This window comes from Grampus griseus (genome assembly GCF_964374135.1).
Source record: "Grampus griseus genome assembly, chromosome: 9".
NCBI classification, from domain to species: domain Eukaryota; kingdom Metazoa; phylum Chordata; class Mammalia; order Artiodactyla; family Delphinidae; genus Grampus; species Grampus griseus.
In genome coordinates this window covers 20,196,326-20,219,524 of record NC_139003.1, presented here as the reverse complement: position 1 = coordinate 20,219,524, position 23,199 = coordinate 20,196,326, and the positions used below count along the sequence as shown (strand labels likewise).

The 23,199-nt window shown below is 49.6% G+C and overlaps 1 protein-coding gene across 5 annotated transcripts in view; it reads right to left on the bottom strand.

The window, feature by feature from the left end:
• PLXNA4 (plexin A4) overlaps nt 1–23,199 on the bottom strand; it is a 607,888-nt gene that overhangs the window by 377,445 nt on the left and 207,244 nt on the right. The window lies entirely within an intron of this gene.

Below are 23,199 nucleotides of genomic sequence, written 5' to 3'. Positions count from 1 at the left end.
CTAGTTCAAACAACCCTTTTTGGGGGGCTGTCCATTATAGCCCTGGCCCTCTGGGTCTGCACCTACTGCAGGGGAAGCTTCTCCTTTGCACCTCCCCGCTGCTGGACGGCGCATGAGGCCAAATTAACAACCCACATCCCGGATCCCTTTACTCGGAGGCAGCCACCAGGTCCTCTGGGTGCACTGCCCAGGTCTGAGCCCTGATGTCATTTTGGGTTTTTTTGTTTTGTTTTGTTTGTTTGTTTTGTTTTGTTTTCCAGTACGCGGGCCTCTCACTGTTGTGGCCTCTCCTATTGCGGAGCACAGGCTCCGGACGCGCAGGCTCAGAGGCCATGGCTCACGGGCCCAGCTGCTCCGCGGCATGTGGGATCTTCCCGGACTGGGGCACGAACCCGTGTCCCCTGCATCGGCAGGCGGACTCCCAACCACTGCGCCACCAGGGAAGCCCCATTTTGTTTTTTTTCATTTTTTTAAAGTCTTTATTGAATTTATTACAATATTGCTCTTGGTTTGTTTTATGTTTTGGTTTTTTGGCTGTGAGGCATGTGGGATCTTAGTTCCCCGACCAGGGATCAAACCCGCACCCCCCGCATCGGAAGGCAAAGTCTTAACCACTGGACCACCAGGGAAGTCCCCCGACATCATTTGAATGAGGCAGGTCTTGGCCGCTGCCCAGGGTGAGGCCTCCTCTGAGAGGTTTTCATTAAAGGCAAAGAACAAATGCTTTAAGAAAAGTGGTCAAGTAAATAAATACATAAATAAATAACTCCCCGTGGAACAAAATAGCTTTCCATCCTAATGGGCTCATTCATTTCTATGCAAGATGCTTTTCTGCGTGTGTTTCCAGAGGACGGCTTCGTATTTCTTCCAGTTTGGGAGAAATCTGGGCAGGAATGGCCTACATCTTATTCGGAGACATCTCAGCTCTGTGGAATTTCTCTCATTTCCCCCTCCCAAACAACTCAGAAACAAGGTGATGGAAAGAGGCAGATGGCTGAGTCAAAGAAACCTATCTGCCCCTCCCACAAGCAGAGAGAGTACAAAGTTAGATGGAAACCAAGAGAAGAAAGAAGGAAAGCAAAACAAACACTTGACATTGTCAGCTAACAATGACATTGACATTGACATTGACGTTTTCATTCCCAATGAAAACCACAAACGTTCTCAAGAAGACATCAGAGGAGGGAAACTGGCACACCCACGGACCGACAGCAGTCTTGTGAGTGGAGGGCCTTCATCTCTTCCCCGACATGGCAAACGTAGGCTTAGGGCACATTCCAAATGAGCAACACACCATGGATCCAAGGATGGCCGAGGCTGGACCAGGCCCTTGAAAAACCCAGAGTCAGGGGGGCAGACACTGCCAGAACCTAATTACTCAGACGGTGAAACGTTACATGACGGCCTTCGAGAGCTCGGGTGAAGACAGCTGACCTCTAACCCCGGGCTAGGGAGCAAGGAGAAGGCTGTGGGAGGCCTTGGAGAGGCGATGGCACTTGGGCTGAGCCGTGAACTTCGAGAGGACCCGCAGAGCTGGAAAGGAAGGGCAGGGGTCCATGGAGCCACGGCAAGGGCATTTCAACCAGGGTGCACGCCAGGAAGACTCTGTCTGGAAAGCAGGAGGAGATAGGGCTGGAGAGGGAGCCAGGACCTCGTCAGGGTGCCCCTGGGAGGTCGAGACTAAAATGCACAGTGCTGAGGGAAGAAACTTAAAGGCAAAGAGCTCAGCCCCCGCTCCCAGGGAGGAGCCTCCGCGCTCCTGTCGATTTAGCCTTTGCCTGAAGCGCTGAGTTTGGAGCTGAGGCCTGTGAGCTCCGTGGGGGTAGTGGCGGGGGGGGCTGCCTTGCCTGCTAGTGTGTCCACAGTGCTAGACCCACACCTGACATGGAGGAGAGACTCAAGAACTCTTTCCTGAGTGGCAGGAAGAGGGGCTGGAGGCGAGGAGAAGCATCAGCACCTGTGCATCACTCAGGGGACCCCGGGCCCCAAGGCAAATGCTGGCACACCCATTACCTCACTCCTCAGACAACTGTTCGCTGGGGTCAGGAGTGTCTGACCTGCTTTTCAGGTGAGGAAACTAGCTCTGCAAGAGCATATGGCTCGTAAGTGGCAGAGCTGGGGTTGAAACCCAGCTTTGTATCATTGCAAAGCCCGTCCTATTTCTAGGAAAGCACAATTCCAGAGCCCTCAGAAGTCCAGTTTAACCCATGTAAGTTCCCACACACACAGAAATCCCGGGACATCACCCGGCAATACCAGCTCTACAGGAGGACAGCAAAGCCCCTGGGGACTCCCAGGGCATAACCTCACAGGTCATGCCCATCACAACGGGCACAACTATTTCCCTCTGAAAGCATAAAGGGCTGGAAAGTGCCTGGCACAGGGCTTCTCCTGGCCTGAAGTAAGTGCTTCTTAAGTGAGAGTTGTTGGTGTTGACAAGAGTGAAAGAAGATGAAAGGATTAGGATCAAAAAATGCCCGATGGGGCTTCCCTGGTGGCGCAGTGGTTGAGAGTCCGCCTGCCGATGCAGGGGACACGGGTTCGTGCCCCGGTCTGGGAAGTTCCCACATGCCGCGGAGCAGCTGGGCTCGTGAGCCATGGCCACTGAGCCTGTGCGTCCGGAGCCTGTGCTCCACAACGGGAGAGGCCACAACAGTGAGAGCCCGCGTACCGCAAAAAAAAAAAAAAAAGAAATGCCCGATGGCATCATCTCCATTAGAGTTATGAGGGGTCAGGAGGTCGGGCTGGTTCATCATGAATTGCCTGTGCAAATCTAAATATCAGAGAAGAATCTAGAAGTTTTTGAGCTAAAAGAGATGGTCCAGTTTGATGATTCCCAGTCCCTGATTTTAGTGACGAGGGAGCTGTGATCCACAGAAGTTAAAGGACTTGCAGGAGGTCGCAGAGTGAGTTCATGGTGGGGATGGGATTAAGCTCAGGTCCCTGGACTCCTAATCCCGGGCTCTTCCCATGTCTCCTGACTTTACCTGAACCCGCTTCAGCACCTGCTCCCTGGCCTTTGTCGGGAGGAGCCCGCTCTTTGGGTGCCATATTCTCTGCTGCCTAACACAGCTCTCAGAACACCACTGCCAGCAACCGCACTCCAGCAGGGCTGGTCATCCTCACTCCAGACAGGCAGGTGCGCGTCAGGCCTCAGCCACCGACCCTCTGGAGGGAACTTACGGCCGTCCCTGTACTGGAACCTGCCGAGCCCCGGGAAAGTGTGCCTGCCACACCCCGCCTCACTGTACACACTCATGGACCCACAAGCCAATCAACAGCTCTCTGCTTTGCAAGAGGCGAGACGAGGAAGCCTATAATTATAAATTTACTGAGCAGAAAGGTGCCAGGCCTCATTCTCCATCCTGTACTAGGCACTGAAAGGAGACACAGTTATGCATCTCAAACACTCGTCACCCTCATCTGGGGACGGCGAAATTACTGTGCCTGGAGGGGGGGAGCCCACAGAAAACGATGACGTGTGATAGGAATAACCAGCCTCTCATTCTACACACCACGAGAGAGACGGATTAGCAAACAAACAAGACAAATGGAAGAGAAGGGGGAGCTAGCAGGGATGTGGGATTCAGCTTGCCTCACCAGAGACCCCACCGGGCACTGCCACAATGGTGAGCCAGCTGCAGCCCTCCTACCCCAGCACGGGACCCACAGGTGAGCAGAGCTCCCTGCCCCTGCCCTCCAGGGCGGCCTGAGGCTCTCCGTCCTGGCAAAGCTGGACTTCTCCAGTGGTGTCCGTTCCATCTATCCATGTAAGTGATGACTCAACCTAGGAAACCCTCACTGAGATTCCAGATGCCATCCACCATCTCTCTCTCAGGTCATCATTCAGCTGTTTTTGTGTTTTGTTTTTTTTTTTTTAAGATTTTTTTGATGTGGACTATTTTTAAAGTCCTTATCGAATTTGTTACAATACTGCTTCTGTTTTATGTTTTGGTATTTTGGCCGCGAGGCATGTGGGATCTTAACCCGCCGACCAGGGATTGAACCCGCACACCCTGCCCTGGAAGACAATGTCTTAACCACTGTACCGCCAGGGAAGTCCCTCATCTGGTTTTAAAGCAAAAGTATCAGAGGTAGCATTCAGCCCAATTCTGACTCTTCAAGGCACGTAATGTAACCGAGTCACCCCAAGAGGGCCCGGAAGGACTCACTGAACTAGGTAGGGTGGGAAAGGGACGGGAAGACAGAACTGAAAGTCTCTGAATCAAACCCAAACCCTCTTTGAAATCAAATTTTAATTCTGAATCATCTCAGGGGACATGGGACTCATTTTTAGAAGCTGATCATCATTTTGATTAGAGAAATTGGGGCTTTGTTTTGTGTGGCAAGTGGTGAAGAGCTCAAACTAATTTTCGTGAAATAGCATCATCTTCTCAGACTCCTGAGTGGCAGAGAAGAAAGTTATTATACAGTAGTTTAAAAATAGCAATGACCTCACGAAATTACTTTAGAGTTTACAGAGTGTTTTCATATATATTATCTCATTCTGACTGTACTGTACGTGGCAATGCTGTTAGGTAGAAGAGGCATTTGTAAGTATACGGCCTCTACAGATAAGGAAACGGAGGCATGAGCAGGGACAGGTCCTGGCTGGGGTCACATCCAGTGAGAGCGTGACTTGGCAATCTGTTCGGGTCTCCCTCGGTGGCACACGGTACCTTCCCTGACCCTCTGGACAGAATCCTGTTTTCCTCAGGACGTTTGCCATGGGATAATAGAACACCCAGAAAATGTCTTCTAGGATGATGTTTCAAAAGATAAGTCATAATCCAGCATCAGTCTAGTAACCTGCGCAGGTTACAGGTACTTTTTTAATGAAATAAAATAGAAGAGAAAAATGAGAGTAGGTCACATTTAGGAAGGATGAGACTTTTGTGAGGCTTTTGTTTCAGCCACGTATGTGTATGCACGAGTGTGATGTCAGTGTACTTCTTACTGTCGGTCACTGTGATGGTGAATTTGATGTGTCCACTTGGCTGGGCCATCGTGCCCAGATATGTGGTCAAATATTATTCTGGATGTTTCTGTGAGGGTGTTTTTGGATGAGATTAACATTTAAATCAGTGGACTTTGAGTGAAGCAGACTCTCCCCTAAAATATAAGTGTGTGGCTACCAGATCAGGTGAAGACTGCATAGAACAAAAGCCTGACCTCCCCAAGGGAGAGGGAATTCTGTAGCAGAAGCCCTTGGACTTGAACTATGACATGGGATCTCCTCTGAGTCTCAAGTCTGCGGTCCTACTCTGATTTTGGACTTGGAGCCTCCATAATTGCATGACCTAATTCCTTAAAATCAATCTCTCTCTCTCTCTCTCTCTCTCTCAATATATATGTGTAGTTTCTGCTTCTCTGGAAAACTCTAATACAGTCATGATTTAAAAAAAAAAAAATGGGGGCTTCCCTGGTGGCGCAGTGGTTGAGAGTCCGCCTGCCGATGCAGGGGATACGGGTTTGTGCCCCGGGCTGGGAAGATCCCACAAGCCGCGGAGCGGCTGGGCCCGTGAGCCATGGCCGCTGAGCCTGCGCGTCTGGAGCCTGTGCTCCACAACAGGAGAGGCCACAACAGTGAGAGGCCCGCGCACCGCAAAAAGAAAAAATTTTTTTTTTAAAAGGAAGACACTGTTAGAGATAGTAGACACCTGTTGTTTTTGATGTTGTTTTTGCTACCATTCATTTATCCTCTGGGAATCCACCCTTTCACCCCCTTTCAGCCCAAAAGCGTCTGGGGAAATTGACTCCACCCCTGGTTCAAGGGAGGACACATGACCCGGGCCCAAACCAATCAGCACAGAGCAAGTGCAGGTCACAGTGACTAGTTTAGGGATGGGTACCTGGTTGGATCAGAATCTCTGGGAGGCAACAGACTTTGGATGAGTGCTGAGGAAAAAGTCTTAGGTCTTCCATTGGCTGTGGCCTTGGAGAGGGGTGGGCTTAAGAACTGCGGACACCATCTTGTAACCAGGGGAGTGGGAGTGGGGGAGGGGAGCCTGAAGAGAAGGAAGTTAAGTACGAAGAGAGCAGAGCTGAGCCAGGGCATAGAAAGTCCTGAGTCCCAGGTCCTGGTGACATCACACAGATGTCTAGATCACGTGCACTGAAGCCACCTCTCTGCTTATACTTCCTGGCTACGTGAGCCAAAAATTCCCCTTTTGCATAAGCCAGTGAGGGCTCTGGCATGTGTTAATGAAAGAATCCTGACCCATACACAGAAAAATCCAGCCTTCCAGCCAAAAGAGTAAGGTGTCTCTCACCACATCCTCCCTAATAGACTGTTCTTTCACAAGAAGAAGCATGCCAAAGAGATCTCAGTGTCCCACTGCCCCAGAGATAAACTAGAATTTTGCAAATAGTGCGGCTTTTTCCAGGTGAGTTTGGGTGTGTGTGCGTGCGTGCGCGCGTGTGCGTGTGTGTGCGTGTGTGTGCTGACTTTCATAATCCATCACGATGCTCCCCTGTCTGCTGGGCCTTTGCCTCGAGGGCTGTGCTGCCAAGTCTCCTGGGATGCTCTCCACCTGGCCATGCCTCCGTGTCCTCGGCACAGGTGGTTTCCCCTGCCCACGATGACCACCCCACTCCCTCACCTAGGGCCTCACCCTTCCAATGAAGCATGTCTGACCCTGGCCCTGGTCTAGGACAGCCCCCACTGCGTGTCAGTCCAGAAACTCGAGTTAGTCTCACATTCTACAACCACAAGCGTCTCACATTCCACAAACGCTGCTATATTTGCCCACTGATGCTCCCTGCCATCTAAAAAAATGTGAGCTTCTGGAGGTCAGAAATTACTATGTATTTTTCACCACTATTCTCTTCAGTTCCAAGCCCAGAGCTTGATATATGGTCGGTATGTTGGGAATACGTGAAGGAACGGATGGATGAATTATGAATGAATGAATGAATGAATGAAGAATGACTAAACGAGGAACGGATGACGACCTCACAGAAGAGTGGATGAGGTGGCAGCTGGGATCACCCACAGCTGAAGTACCAAGTAAACCTTGGTGCTGAGCCACGGAGCCCAAGCACACAATGCTGATTTTACCCTGCTCTAATCAGGGCTTGTAGCTACTTAAAATACCCACTTTTGCCCATTAAAAGCATGACTTCAAAGGCAACTGGGAAACTACATCTTTCAGACACAATTTACAATGAGAACTGCCGGTCCTCCAGCTGGAATAGCATAACAGGTTGCCTTGCATCCACAAATTAGACTTGAGAACCACGGCCCTACTCAGCAGAGCACATCAGCGCAGCCTACGTTGAGGAGAAGAAGGTGGGCCTGGAAACAAAACTGCAGCAAGGAAAACAGCGCAGGAGACCCAGTTGCTGGAAGTCAGGATGCATTTGTTCATCCGGCCAATGCGTGTTGATGGATCACGTACCACGAGAGGGGTTCTCAGCTGGGTGCAAGGGCTACAGACACTCCAAAGCAGAGGACAGTAGCCCTGCCCTCCAATGGCTGAGGTCTCTTACTGGGTCCTGTAGCTTCCCCTCTGAGGTCAGCCATAGTCACCGGCAAGCTCTTCCGAGCTCCACCTCCCAACCCCTCCTGGTTTCCTAGAAACCAGGAGCCTCATTCCCCTTAGTCCCCCTGACTGGGCTGCACTAGAGGTAATTCATTTCTTACGCAGGTGAGGCCAGGGGACAGGAAGCTAGCTATCCACCAAAACTGTGTGCTTCCCCACCCATGCAGCTGCTGGTGTAAAGCTGTTGATAAGAGATGGCTACCAGCTATGGCCTACGCTTCTCGGCCTCTCCGTTTCCACACAGTCTCCAGGTGTGACCGCATGACTGGTGAAGGAGTGTCATGGTGACGCTTCCATCCCAAAGCAGGTAAGAAATAGATATGTCTTCTCTACAGATCCTTTTACCAGCTGGATAAACAGAATTCTGAGGCCCTGCAAGATGGTGGAGCCTCAAGATGGAAGGACCCACCCACTAACCACAGACATCCAGGTCAGACAAGAAATAAACCAGTCCTGGGACAAGGCTCTGAAATGGTGAACTTGTGTGTCCCAGCAGTTGGCACCACCCTAACGAACACAGGCAGAAACGCAGCCAGCACGCCGCCTATCAGAGCCGGATTCTAACCCGAGGCCGGGCACAGTGGGGCTCCACTCCTGCAGTGCCTCAGGCTGACCCCAGGGAAAGTCCTCTTCAGATGTCAGTAGCTCCCTCCTTGTTCCCAAAGCCAGACCGCAAGTTGCCAAGCCCACAGAGGTGGGAGGTGGCCATGCCGATGTCTGCAGGGGAGAAATATCTTCATGTTCCTCCGAAGGGGTCCTTCTGAAGTTTGGAACCAGGGAGGCACTGTGTGTGTGCAGCTAAGGGCAGTGAGGGGACTGGGGACACAGCCCAGGTCTCCTTTCTATTTCATCCAGGAAACGCCAGCCAGCTATTGATCCAAGCCGGCAAAATGGAGAGAGGCCTCTGCGGGCTCCCTACTCCAATGGGAAACCTACGTATTCAGAAGAGCACCCTCCGCAAGTAACCAGTATTTCTTCTTGTCTGCATTTCTCACTTGAAACTCTTGGTTTCTAGAAGTAAGAGCCATGAATTGTGACTTTCTTTCTTTTCCTGGAGGATTATATTTACACGGAACATCTGTGCCTGCCTTCTGAAGCCACGACGGGCATGCAGCCCCACGTGTGCTTCACTACCTAGTCCTGGCCTTGGCTGCCACCCTCCTCCCTGTTGAGGTCTCAGAAATGACTGCCACATTCATAAGAGGAAAAGTGCCCCAGGGTGTGGGTGTCACAGTGCCACCCATCACTACCACTAGGGGAAACATCAAGTCAAAGTAACTGTCCTCCCAAGAGGAGGCCACAGCACTGTGACTGGACAGTCTTGTGTGCAGGAGCGGGGACCCAGAAGGGTCAGCCTGGCCGTAACCCAGCACAAAAGCAGAAGGCGGCCACAGCCGGGGCAGGTCCATAAGCCCAGGAGTCAATCCCTCCAGTCTGCTTTCCCTCTGCTTCTGCTCTTTGGAGCAATGAGAAATGTGACATTGGTGGTCGGAGGAAGGGCTGGAGAAGGGCATAAAGGATGGGGAAAAGGGAGCCGTGGGGAGCCGGGCACAGGCTTAGCGTCCAGCCGCCAGGCAACCAGCCTGGGCCCTGGGAAACTCAGCACCAAGCTCAGCTACTTAATCCTTACCTTCCAGTTTATTGGAGAGGGCTGGGGGGACGTGATTACCACGGACAGAGCTTTTGCAACCAGCCTGGAAGGAGCTTCTGCAGGAGGGTGAGTCAGTGAGCCACTGCCATTCAGAGATTAGGTCCACGCCGGACCCCTGAGGCCCCCATCTATGGTTTCCCCTCCCCCAGGCCTCCCTACCCTTGGCCTTGAGGGAGCCCCCCAGGGTGCAGAACCACCTTTCCCTGGCCAAGTCTGCTGTTCCCAGCAGAGACCGAGTGGGAGCTCCAGCGAGCCCAGGAAGCCCAGGAAGGAACTCTATTATTACACTGCGGCAGCCCTTTATACTCCAGGCACTGTGCTCGGGCAGGGGAGTCGCTAAGCCTCCAAGTCTGGCTGTGAGGCTTTGAAAACACAACGCTCTCAATAGCAGCCTGGGCTGGGAGGACAGAATCGTCAGCTTCCTTCCAGCGTCTCATTTAAAGAAACCAGCCAGCCAGGAACCGGGGGGCAGATGTACCAGCCGTCTTGGCGTCAGTGTGGTCACTCTCTTCCACCTTAGCCCTTGGCCCGGCCGGTGAGAAATGCCCTATCCAGGGGATTGGCTCCCAGTATCTTCTGAGGGTCCCCACTGGCCTCTGCAGGTGCGGAAATGGAGGCACATCATGGGAAGACGCTCAAGACACCCCAAAGCTGTGGCAAAGGCAGCATCTGTTGTCACTTTTGCTGCCCCAAGACCTGGGTGGACATTCGCGTCACAGAGAAGGGGCTTGGGGTCCACCGTGTGCTGGGACAGTCATCTATCCGTGCAGCCCCGTCTCAGGCGTATGGCCCAGGGTGAAGTGGATGGAAGACTTGCTTTGCTAACTGATCTTCATATGGAAAGGAGGCCCTCTGCCGCTCTCCCAGCCACCCAATCCACCACTCCCCTGGGCCTTTCCATCTTCTCTCCCTGGACTCCCAGCATGGCACCAGAAAGCAAAGCCACGTCACGTGGGCTTCAGGCTAATGAGCTCCTCTCTCTCGAGGCCCTTCTCTCCTGCCACGGTCGTGGGAAGAGGGAGGATATCCTTCGTGCACAGTGGTTAACGTGTCGGCCACAGGCACCCATAAGAGCCTCCCCTCTCTGAATCACAGCAGCAAGGATGCTACGGGTATCAGGAAGGGTCCTGCTTGCTTGATGCCTCAGTTTCCCCATCTGTAAAATGGCATTTCTGGAAATAGGGTGATGAGTCAAGGGAGATCATTATGTTTCTTTTTGGGCTTAAATCTAGGAGGAGTGAGAGTGAAGCATTTCAGGCTTCATGGAGCACAGGCTGACGCTGGTGTGGGGAGGGTTCCACTAATGGCCTTTGCCATGAAATGGTGAGGATGACAACACCCGGGGAGGGTGTGTTCACTGCAAAACACAAGGCTGGTGCTGAAGCCTCTCTTTCCAGTCTCTTTGCATCCTCCCCTCAACTGGCTTTGTAGCGGCTGAAATCTAAGTTGTGAAGAGCCTCGGGAGAGCCCACTGCGGTCTAGTTCCACGACCTGCCCCCAGAGAACGTGGGGCATGCAGCTGTTAAGCAAGCCTCCACCACACTCCTTGGACCTGTTTTCTCTCTCTCAGCAAGGACTGCTGGAGCACGACACACTTGGTCCGCTCAGGCGTTGGCCCATTCACTGAGTCAGAGCCTGGGGAGCAAGTTAACCTTTCAAGGAGGGGCCCTCGCTGCTTCCGGCCTCTGAGGCCCCCAACACTCGACAGTTGAGTGAAGAATCAGCAGGAGGCCTCCAAGCTCTGAAGCCATCCCACCCACTGAAGGGCTTAACTGATAACCCATGATAAGGTGATCCTGCCTATTCCACCTCCTATCTTTAGCAGGAGAAGGAATTTTAAAAGGAATGGAAATTCCCTTCTTTAGATTGGTAGAAATCTCTAAGTAAACTTTTCTGACTAAAAAAGGTCAACAGGTTTGGAAAGGATGCTAGAAGCAGGTTGATAGGGGGACCCAGCTGGGAGCCCACTGCACTCAGATCCTTGCACTCAGCATCTCTCCCGGGTACCACTCTGCTCCCAAAATGCCTCCCCACCCCAGGCCATCACTGCCACCCCCAGCAGAGCAGACCTGCTTCCCACAGCCCGGCCTCCTGCCTTCCAGCCCACAGGGTCTTCCTGAGGGAAGCTGGTGATGCCACCAAATGGCAACACCATGAGGGAACAGGCTATCTGGGGCACGTCTGGGCCAAATAATCGCACTTCTGCTGTCATCTGATGTGCGGTGGGAAGGCTCTTCCTCTCCCCTGTCCCCTAATTGTCCTCTACCCCCTCCCTTTCGTTTTCAATTCCTGGGAAAATCAGGAAGTGAACAGTTGTCTCCCTTGCTGGTCTATATTCATGCAATTAGTGCTATTTAATTCCATGATGAGCCAAAGCTCAGAAAATACAAAACATATTTCAGCTGCGTGCCGCGAATCTTGGCAGAAATCTTCCCTGCAGCCGGAAGCAGAACAGAGCTATATTCACTCCTTTAAAAAAAAGGTTCAGAATCGACTGCAACAAAGTTTGGGGGCCAGGCACTACTACCTGGAAATATGCAAGGAGCTAGCAGAATAGGGTATTTTATATCTTAAAGTTTGGAAATAATCTCCATCACCGTGGCAACACTGAATTTTAAAAACACTTAGTATTGATCAAGTAACACTAGTATAACGCGTCATTCCTCCTAAGGAGGTGGTTCTAGGCTCCCCATCCCCTCCTTATTCCCATGGGCTTTAAGTGTTTGGGTCCCTACCAGTGGGGACCTGTGCCACCCTGTCATCCTACCTTTCCCACTTGCTGGGCACACACCTATGAATCAAAGGACCAAGGAGACGTGTGGTTTCTGGCAATGAATCTCAATTAACTAACACATTCCAATCTCCCAACTCCTTTGCCCCTGCCCAACCCACTCCATTCTGCTGAGACCTCACTCTATTTCCGTATTTGTGCCAGCAACATACGAGCAGGGAGCAGGAAATCTTAACCCCCATCCTGCCACCATTTCTCAAGTGAGGCACAGAATGGTGAAGGCCCTCCAAGACCATTCTCCAAGGTGCCCGTCACTGTAAAGAGACCACACAGCACAGTCCTCAACAAGACAACCTCTGCCCCACATCAATGCCGGGGCCTCTCGCCAGCACTCCTGCCGGGACTAAGTCCCTCCTATAGCAACCCTATGAATTGGCCATGCCGTCCTCCTTCTCCAGGTGACAAGAATACAGAGCCGGTGCTAATGCTGGAGGGCCCGGGGCAAGGCCAGGCAGAGGAAGGAATCCTGTTGGACGCTGCTGACACCTCCTTTCAGGACCTGCTCAGAAGCTGTGTCACTGGGGGCACAAGAGTCCAAGAGATGAATCTCAGGCGTGACAGAGTGTCGAATCCATTGCGAGACCCAGGAGACGTTGAAGTAGTCTGCTCTGCACATTACTCAGTGGACGGAAACACACAATGCTCCACACAGAGGGGAAAACACCTGCCAACTCTGGCCACCTCAGCCTCTTACACGGCCCGAAATTCCACCACCACCACCTCTTGTTTGTGGGTTATATCTTGCCTTCCACGTGCTCCTTCATATGCAGTCAACACTCATGACTCCAAAAATATATCTATCCCCATCCAACCCATTATTATTACTGTTCAGATGGGGACACCAAGACTCAAGAGAATTTCATTAAGTTGTCCAAAGCTCTGCTCTTCGTATGTCCACAACTCAGGTCTTCTGATGAACCCAACACTTTCTTGTAAACCACAAGGCCACCCATCAGAGTCATCACTGAAGATCGTATGTCAAAGCGGGATGGGGGATAAGTCTAGAAGACCCCATGACCAATGCAGTGGTTAACTGGGAGGAAAGGAAGGCCTCCTAGCCTATTACAGTATAAAAACTAAACAATTTTGGACTGTCATCACCTCCATTTACCTTGATGTTTTGCATGTGTTGGGAGAGGACCCTTTCCTTCAGCCCAAGGAGGTGGCACAACTGGACAAGTTCTCGGTGGCCAAGGGATGACATAAGGGGCAAAGTAGCAAGCGGGGAGGGTGACCCAAGTTCATCCCTTCATTCGTTCAACAGCACGCGTTCAGCTCCTACAATATCAGGAACCCATGTTCCAAGGGTGCACAGTGACTAAGACAAAAAGATTTTGATGTCACAGAGCTTACATTTAATAGGGAGAAGACAGACAGTAAACAGGAAAAAGTTATTTTCAGATAGGGTAAGTCCTTTAAAAAAAAAAAAAAAAGGATATTCATTTCATACAGAGTAACTGCGGGGACAGGGCACTCCCTAGCTGTAGTGGCCAGTAGAGGTGTCTTGAGGCTCGCAGGGAGGCTAAACAAGGAGGAAGCCAACTACGCAGCGATTTGGGGAAAGAGCATTCTAGGGCAAAGGCAGAGTGAGTGCAGAAACTCTGAGGAGGGGGCAGACTTGGCACGGAAAAGGCAGAAGGCTGAGCAGCCGGAAGACACTGGGCGAGCAGGGAAGTGTGAATAATGGGGTCTGAGGGAAAGGTGGGGGGTAGATGACAGAGGGCGTTCAAATCCAGGGGAAGGAACAGGAATTTCATTCCAAACGGTATGGGAAGCCATGAAAAGGTTTTAAGCAAGGAAGTAACACGATCAGTTTATCATTGACAAACTCAGTGTGGTTCCAGGTGGAGAATGATTTGTGGGTGGAACAGGAGACCTGCAGGAGTTCCTTGAGGGGTGATGGCGGCCTGGCTCACGTGACGCAGGTGAAAACAGGTCATCACTGCTCTAGTAGGGCTTGCTGGTGAATATGGAAATGAGAGGAACATTCATAACACCTCCTTGATTTTGGCTTGAGCACCTGGGTGGATGGTCGTGTCATTTTACTGATATGGGGGAGGCTAGGGAGGAACAGGGCAGGGGAACAAAGAAGTCAAGAGTCCAGTTTGGGACATCAAGGGCAGGGCTGTCTGCAGAGTCTGCCAGGGTTGGTACGGGAGGGAATCATGGAGGGAAGTGGCTTACAGAGAAGCTAGCTGTGTGGTCTGCAGAAAGCATCTCGTTTAAATGCTCCAAGAGGATGCTGATGGTATCCTTACTTTCTAGATGAGAAACTGATTCTCAGTACCTAACATGAAGTGAAGCTAAGATCTGAACCTAAGCCTGCAGAAAGCCCCAGAGGCATCAGGGCCCTCTGCTTGTGCTAGCCCTCGGGAGAGGCAGAGGCTGCACCAGGGGACCTTGGCTGGAAGAAGGGGACGCCAACTAAAATATTTTCCTAAGGAACCCAGCATTTTACACTTATTTTTTGCGAAAGCAAAACTATCACATCAAAGTTTCAATTTTACTAAAGGGAAATTGCAAATGCTTATGAAGTACAGGCTAGTTTGTAAACCTCATAAATGTAGAGCCAAAATTAATAATATTAAAAGAGCGGAAATGGCAAAGGATATTCAGCATCAGTTATTTAGTTCTCAGCAAGGAGCCCTCTCTTCACTCAGGTTACAAAGAGAATCTTGGGCACCCAGTTATGCAAACCAGTGAAGGTCTAAAAGTAGGCGTCTGAAAGAAATTAGACCAAAATCAAAAGAACTCAGGCTAAGGACAAGACTTTTTAATATTAACTTTTAAGAAAATTGTGGTAAAATCTATATAAGGTAAAAATTTACCATCTTAACCATTTTTCTTCTTTTTTAATTGAACTATAGTTGATTTACAATATTATGTTAGATTTAGGTGTACAGCAAAGTGATTCAGTTTTTTATATATACATATATATACACATACATACATACATATGTATATTCTTTTTCATATTCTTTTCCATTATAGGTTATTACAAGATATTGAATATAGTTCCCTGTGCTGTTCAGTAAACCCTTGTTGTTTATCTATTTTACATATAGTAGTTTGTATCTGTTAATCCCAAACTCCTAATCTATCCCTACCACTTCCCTTTTGGTAACCATAAATTTGTTTTCTATGTCTGTGAGTCTGTTTCTGTTTTGTAAACAAGTTCATTTGCATCATTTTTTGGGTTCCACATATAAGTGATATAACCATTTTAACCATTTTTAAGTGTCCAGTTCAACACCACTAAGCACACATTTGTATCGTTGTACAGCCGTCACTGTCATCCATCACCAGAACTCTTCCATCATCCCAAACTGAAACACTAATTCCCCAAACCTCTCTCCCCCCAGGTCCCTGGCCACTAACACTCTACTCTCTGTCTCTATGAATTTGACTAGGGACCTCATATAGGTGGAATCATACAGTACTTGTCCTTGTGGGTCCAGCTTATCTCACTTAGCATGATGTCTCTAAGGTTCATCCATGCTGTAGAATGTAGAGTAAGACAGTATTTAATTTTGAAAAGTGGACTCCCTCCCCCACAAACTGTTCTGGATTCTAAGGAACTCCTGCTCACAGTTGCCATGGCATGGACGCTGGTGAGAAGGGGAAGAAATGTTGAAATGAGAAAAGGTGATGGACAGATGCCTATCAAAGCTTACTGAATGAAAGCACACCCCTTTCTACCACCTGCAACTTCAACCCACACAATTATAACGTCAGAGCACCGAGAAGAACATCAGTGCCTCCCAAAGCTGTATCCGAAAAGGGTTCCTGATGAAGCAAGTTTGGGAAACACCGGTCACCCTCCTGGACAGCCAAGATGCACATTAGCTTATTATTAAAAGTCCTGGAACTTCCCTGGTGGCGCAGTGGTTAAGAATCCACCTGCCAACGAAGGGGTCACAGGTTCGAGCCCTGGTCCGGGAAGATCCCACATGCCATGGAGCAACTAAGCCTGTGCACTGCAACTACTGAGCCTGCACTCTAGAACCTGTGCGCCGCAACTACTGAGCCTGCACTCTAGAGCCTGTGCACCGCAACTACTGAGCCTGCGTGCCACTACTACTGAAGCCCACACGTCTAGAGCCCGTGCTCCACAACAAGAGAAGCCACCTCAATAAGAAGCCTGCGCACCGCAACGAAGGGTGGCCCCCGCTCACCGCAACTAGAGAAAGCCTGCTCACAGCAACAAAGACCCAATGCAGCCAAAAATAAATAAATTAAAAAAAAATAAAAAATGGAAGTCCAGAGAATTCTTTTGATAAAGACACCTGTTGAAGGATTATTAACAAGGGTTTCTCAAACATGTTTGACTAAAGAACCCTTCCACTGCTTAACACCTATTAATATCTCTAGGAACACTGTTCCATGATACACACTTTGGGAAATGTTGGTATGCTGGCTTTCATTCCTCAAAATTCTTTTACATCTATTTTCTCACTTAGTCTTTATAAAAATTCTGTCAAGTAGATTGAGAAATTTAAGGTAATTTGCTTCACTTACTAAAACAAACAAACAAACAAACAAAAAACCCCAAAGCTATCAAGATTTATGTCTGGAAGGAGAATCTCCAGGTGAGAGAAGCATCTGCAACAAGTGGTCTAAACTTTGTCCCCCTGATGTCCTCTTTCTGCTAAAGGCCCACTCACGTAACACATTTTGTCCACCATCGCCACAGCCCCAGAACACACAGCATCCCTCCTTTTAACCTCCTGGCAGAAGACTGCCCGCCTGTTGTAACCCCCTTCTCCTGCTTCCTCTTACCATAGCTGAGAGAGGCTGCAATTTTCTCTATGATTATATGAAATCTGACGGGAAAACTGAATAAACATAGACAAAGGAAGATGCATAAAATGTGCCTCTCTGAACAAACAGGGGTTTCTGCTTCATCCACTCCTAACTCAATCCCAGGCTCAAAGGCCCCTCCACCCTCACACCCAAAGAGCGGGTTCAACTTCAAGGCACCTTGCCCGGCTGTCTCATTTCCTCACTGTCTGTAATGCAGGTGTTTCTGGTGCCCCGTGGGAGCTGCTGCTTTACTGAGGGATAATGAGCCTCCGTCCTGGTCTACGGTGTAAGGCTATGCTCACAAAGGGGTGACCATCATTGCGTCAGTCATCTGGGTAACAGGTGGCCCCCCAAACAGGTCGACAGATGACACAATTTCACAGGTGGGAGGGGGGACTCCCATCACTCTCTGGGCCTCAGTCTTTATGCCTAAACTTTAAAGGGTCTCTAGAGTCTAGCCAGGGGTCAAAAAAGGACAGTGGTCCTGGCAGCACAGCTGGTGTTAAACTGGAGCTTCATCTATCGATGAAGTGAAATAAACTATAACTTGGACATCACACTGACTTGTTATAGTAACTCTATTTATTTTCCTTTTATGACCTCCAGGCCCCAGGCAAAGTCCTACTAAAATGTCCAGCTTTGTCTCAACTGTGCTATTAGATATTAATGGGCAGTTGTAAACGCACTCTCGGGCTGAGGTTCTAAGGAAGATGCATTCCGTCCTCGGGAGCCAATGTGGCCGAAGCTGCAGTTATTAGCAGGAGAAATCCCAATCTCTGGGTGAGGGTTGAGGCTGCAGGATCTCAGCGCCCCTCCTCAAGTGGAGGGTCTTCCTCCAGTGCCAAGTCTGAGCAAGGCCATCGTTCCCCGACCAAGCAAACCCTGCCATCACCTCTCAGGAGCTACTCTCCCGGACACCCACATGCCTGCCTCCCCGACTTCTAGATGCTTCGGGCAAGAATTATCATCTCCATTTAGCAGACGAGGAAACAGAGTTCAGAGGGGTTAAAGGCCTTTCCCAAGGTCACAGAGATTGTTCCAGGAAAGGGGTGATCAGCAGCCACATCGAGGAAGGATAGCGCAATGTGGTAAAGTGTCAAACGGGCACAGAAAAATGAATTGAAAAGAAATGAAGCAATCTCTAAGTGAACAATGAACCAGATTCAGTCTACAGTGGAAAATCAATGAGGCAAAATGCTCAGCCTGTAAAGATCGATGAAGCAACCGACCAGTGACCCGTATTCCCACCTGAATTGACACCCGACCACATCACAGTCATGTCTGTATTTGCCCAAACCAACCCCCATGCCACCTGCCAGCGTATTGCCTGGGTACCAGATTTAACCTCCACCTAGGCACCTCCCCTGCACTGATCTGAACAGCATCTTCAAACAGCCCTTGAATGGTAGCTGATGGAGTCTGCACACACAGGCTACAGAAAGAAGCCCCTGAAACAAGGAAGTAAGGTCACCTTCTGAGAGTTAATTTAGTACCAATCAAGACATCCTCACGGAAGCACCAGATATCTGCAGAAGCCACCTTACAAGGGCAAAGTGTCCCCAAATCACTACTGAAAGAGCAGGGAACCAAAGCCTACTCAGGGTGACATGGTTTCTTCCACGAGACGAGAATGTAAGTCAAGAAGGCTGTAATCTAAACAGTCTGAATAAAGAAGGCATTAGCCAACTCGGGGTGGTTGGCCTGGAGCAAAACGGCAGCAGCAGCTGAGTCTTAATCTCACCCCAACCAGGGAGACAGAGAGCACGGTGGTGGCTGCCAGACATGAGTATGCGGCTCGCCCACCAGGAGGCGTGCTCAGAGGAGGGACAGCAGTTGGTCACCAGGCTTCTCCACGGCACAGATGACGTGGTTCTCAAAACCACCAGACTCTCGGTTGCAATTCCACGTTCCCCCAGTGAGCCAGCTGACACCCCCTCCGATTCTTTCTTGCTGGGATATCCCCCAACTTTATTCAGGAGGACACCCTCCATATGCAGCCCCACCTCAGAAGGGGGCCAATCACAACTGGAATAAGCCAGTGAATCCCAGCCCCAGTGGGTAATCATGATTGGATTAAGCCAATCATGGGGGTCTCCTTCCCCCTGCCAGTGGTAAGTTTTGGAACAGCCATGAGACTCAGCCTGGCCCACTGGACCAAATGGGAAGCCTGCTGGGGACTTCATGTGGAGGAGTACCACTCTGCCTCACTTGCCCACTACCCTTCATGTCATCAACTGTTGCAGGCTCCTCCTGACCATGAGGAGAGACATTACCAACACAGCCACCATGGCTGAGCAGAGAGAAGAAGGCCCCTGGGGGATGAGGATGCTGTTGAGTGACTGAACGATCCAATCCTGGAGGCACCAACCTGTGGTCTTCTCATGTGAGACGACCATTCACTTATTCACATTATTCTTGGGTTCTGTAACAGCAGCTGAAGGCATCTCATTGACTCACCCAGTAAACCTTCAGGTTACAAAGGTGATCTCCAGATACCCTGCTACCATGAAGCCAAGAAGGGTGTCTAGGAGAGCAAGCACCATTCTTCCATTAACTAGATAGGAACAGACTCCACTACAATCAATAAATGGCGTTTTACATTCAATATCAATATCCCAGAGAATTAGAGTGAGTTAGTCCTGAGAATCTGTCCGTCTCTGGATACACAGGCAAGGCAGACCCTGGTCCATGGTAACCCCACCCTGGGAGACCCTACCTGGAAGCCATTGGCTGCCTGCATGTTGGCGTCACCTTGTTTAATGGCAATTGAAGGGAATGATGGGAAACACATGCTTCCTTCCAGCCCCACCTACCTCACATCCACTCAAGTCCTTTATCCACTCGATGTATTTGTGTCCTTGTCTTTCAACAAGCTACATCTTACCTACCTCACGGTGTTTTTGAGAGTAAAATGAAATCAATATGAAAACAAAGTGATATATAAACCATGGTACTTTGGATAAGAAGGCTGTGTGGGAAATCAGCTCAACTTCCTGTATATCGGAATCACTAGGGGAGATTTTTATAAAGCACAGACACCAGGATCCCACCTCCAGAAACTATCATCCAAAAGATGTGGGATAAGGCTTCCGGGAAGATGGCGGAGGAGTAGGACGTGGAGATCGCCTTCCTCCCCACAGATTCACCAGAAATACATCTACACGTGGAGCAACTCCTACAGAACACCTACTGAACGCTGGCAGACCTCAGACCTCCCTAAAGGCAAGAAACCCCCCACGTACCTGGGTAGGGCAAAAGAAAAAAGAATAAAAAGAGACAAAAGGATAGGGACGGGACCTGCACTTCTAGGAGGCAGCCGTGAAGGAGGAAAGATTTCCACACACTAGGAAGCCCCTTCGCGGGCGGAGACTGCGGGTGGCTGAGGGGGAAAGCTTCGGAGCCGCGGAGGAGAGCACAGACACAGAGGTGCGGGGGGCAAAGTGGAGAGATTCCCGCACAGAGGATCAGGGCCGACCGGTACTCACCAGGCTGAGAGGCTTGTCTGCTCACCTGCCGGGCCGGGCGGGGCTGGGAGCTGAGGCTCGGGCTTCGGTCGGAGGCAGGGAGAGGACTGGGGTTGGCGGCGTGAACACAGCCTGAAGGGGTTAGTGCACCATGGCTAGCCGGGAGGGAGTCCTGGGAAAAGTCTGGACCTGCCGAAGAGGCAGGAGACATTTTCTTCCCTCTTTGTTTCCTGGTGCGCGAGGAGAGGGGATTAAGAGCGCTGCTTAAAGGAGCTCCAGAAACGGGCGCGAGCCGCGGCTAACAACGTGGACCCCACAGACAGGCATGAGACGCTAAGGCTGCTGCTGCTGCCGCCACCAAGAAGCCTGTGTGCGAGCACAGGTCACTATCTACACCTCCCTTCCGGGGAGCCTGTGCAGGCCGCCACTGCCAGGGTCCCGGGATCCAGGAACAGCTTCCCCGGGAGAACGCACGGCGCGCCTCAGGCTGGTGCAACGTCACGCCTGCGTCTGCCGCCGCAGGCCCGCCCCGCGCTCCGTGCCCCTCCCCCCCCCCCCCCGCGCTCCGTGCCCCTCCCCCCCCCCGGCCTGAATGAGCCAGAGCCCCCGAATCAGCTGCTCCTTTAACCCCGTCCTGTCTGAGCGAAAAACAGACGCCCTCCGGCGACCTACACGCAGAGGCGGGGCCAATCCAAAGCTGAGACCCTGGGAGCTGAGAGAACAAAGAAGAGAAAGAGAAATCTCTCCCAGCAGCCTCAGGAGCAGCGGATTAAAGCTCCACAATCAACTTGATATATCCTGCATCTGTGGAATACCTGAATCGACAACGAATTATCCCAAATTGAGGAGGTGGACTTGGAGAGCAAGATTTATGATTTTTTCCCCTTTTCCTCTTTTTGTGAGTGTGTATGTGTATGCTTCTGTGTGAGATTTTGACTGTATAGCTTTGCTTCCACCATTTGTCCGAGGGTTCTATCCGTCCGTTTTTGTTTTTTTTTTAATTTTTTCTTAACAATTACTTTTTATTTTAATAACTTTATTTTATTTTACTTTATCTTCATTCTTCCTTTCCTTCCTTCCCTTCTTTAGACAACGAATCATCCCAAATTGAGGAGGTGGCCTTTGAGAGCAAGATTTATGATTTTTTTCCCCTTTTCCTCTTTTTGTGATTGTGTATGCTTCTGTGTGAGATTTTGTCTGTATAGCTTTGCTTCCACCATTTGTCCTAGGGTTCTATCTGTCCATTTTTTTCTCTTAATAATTATTTTTATATTTTAATAACTTTATTATATTTTATCTTAATTTATTTTACTTTATCTTCTTTCTTTCTTTTTTCCTTCCTTCCCTCCTTCCTTCCTTCCTTCCTCCCTCCCTCCCTCCATCCCTTCCTTCTTTCTTTCTTTCTACTTCTACTAATTCTTACTTTCTACTTTTTCTCCCTTTTATTCTGAGCCGTGTGGATGAAAGGCTCTTGGTGCTGCAGCCATGAGTCAGTGCTGTGCCTCTGAGGTGGGAGAGCCAACTTCAGGACACTGGTCCACAAGAGACCTCCCAGCTCCACATAATATCAAACGGCGAAAATCTCCCAGAGATCTCCATCTCAACACCAGCACCCAGCTTCACTCAACGACCAGCAAGCTACAGTGCTGGACATCCTATGCCAAACAACTAGCAAGACAGGAACACAACCCCATCCATTAGCAGAGAGGCTGCCTAAAATCATAAGTCCAAAGACACCCCAAAACACACCACCAGACGTGGACCTGCCCACCAGAAAGACAAGATCCAGCCTCATCCACCTGAACACAGGCACTAGTCCCCTCCACCAGGAAGCCTACAGAACCTACTGAACAAACCTTAGCCACTGGGGACAGACACCAAAAACAACAGGAACTACGAACCTGCAGCCTGCAAAAAGGAGACCCCAAACACAGTAAGATAAGCAAAATGAGAAGACAGAGAAACACACAGCAGATGAAGGAGCAAGATAAAAACCCACCAGACCTAACAAATGAAGAGGAAATAGGCAGTCTACCTAAAAAAGAATTCAGAATAATGATAGTAAAGATGATCCAAAATCTTGGAAATACAATAGACAAAATGCAAGAAACATTTAACAAGGACCTAGAAGAACTAAAGGTGAAACAAACAATGATGAACAACACAATAAAGGAAATTAAAAATACTCTAGATGGGATCAATAGCAGAATAACTGAGGCAGAAGAACGGATAAGTGACCTGGAAGATAAAATAGTGGAAATAACTACTGCAGAGCAGAATAAAGAAAAAAGAATGAAAAGAACTGAGGACAGTCTCAGAGACCTCTGGGACAACATTAAATGCACCAACATTCGAATTATAGGGGTTCCAGAAGAAGAGAAAAAGAAAGGGACTGAGAAAATATTTGAAGAGATTATAGTTGAAAACTTCCCTAATATGGGAAATGAAATAGTTAATCAAGTCCAGGAAACAAAGAGAGTCCCATACAGGATAAATCCAAGGAGAAACAGGCCAAGACACATATTAATCAAACTGTCAAAAATTAAATACAAAGAAAACATATTAAAAGCAGCAAGGGAAAAACAACACACAAGGGAATCCCCATAAGGTTAACAGCTGATCTTTCAGCAGAAACTCTGCAAGCCAGAAGGGACTGGCAGGACATATTTAAAGTGATGAAGGAGAAAAACCTGCAACCAAGATTACTCTACCCAGCAAGGATCTCATTCAGATTTGATGCAGAAATTAAAACATTTACAGACAAGCAAAAGCTGAGAGAGTTCAGCACCACCAAACCAGCTCTACAACAACTGCTAAAGGAACTTCTCTAGGCAAGAAACACAAGAGAAGGAAAAGACCTACAATAATGAACCCAAAACAATTAAGAAAATGGGAATAGGAACATACATATTGATAATTACCTTAAATGTAAATGGACTAAATGCT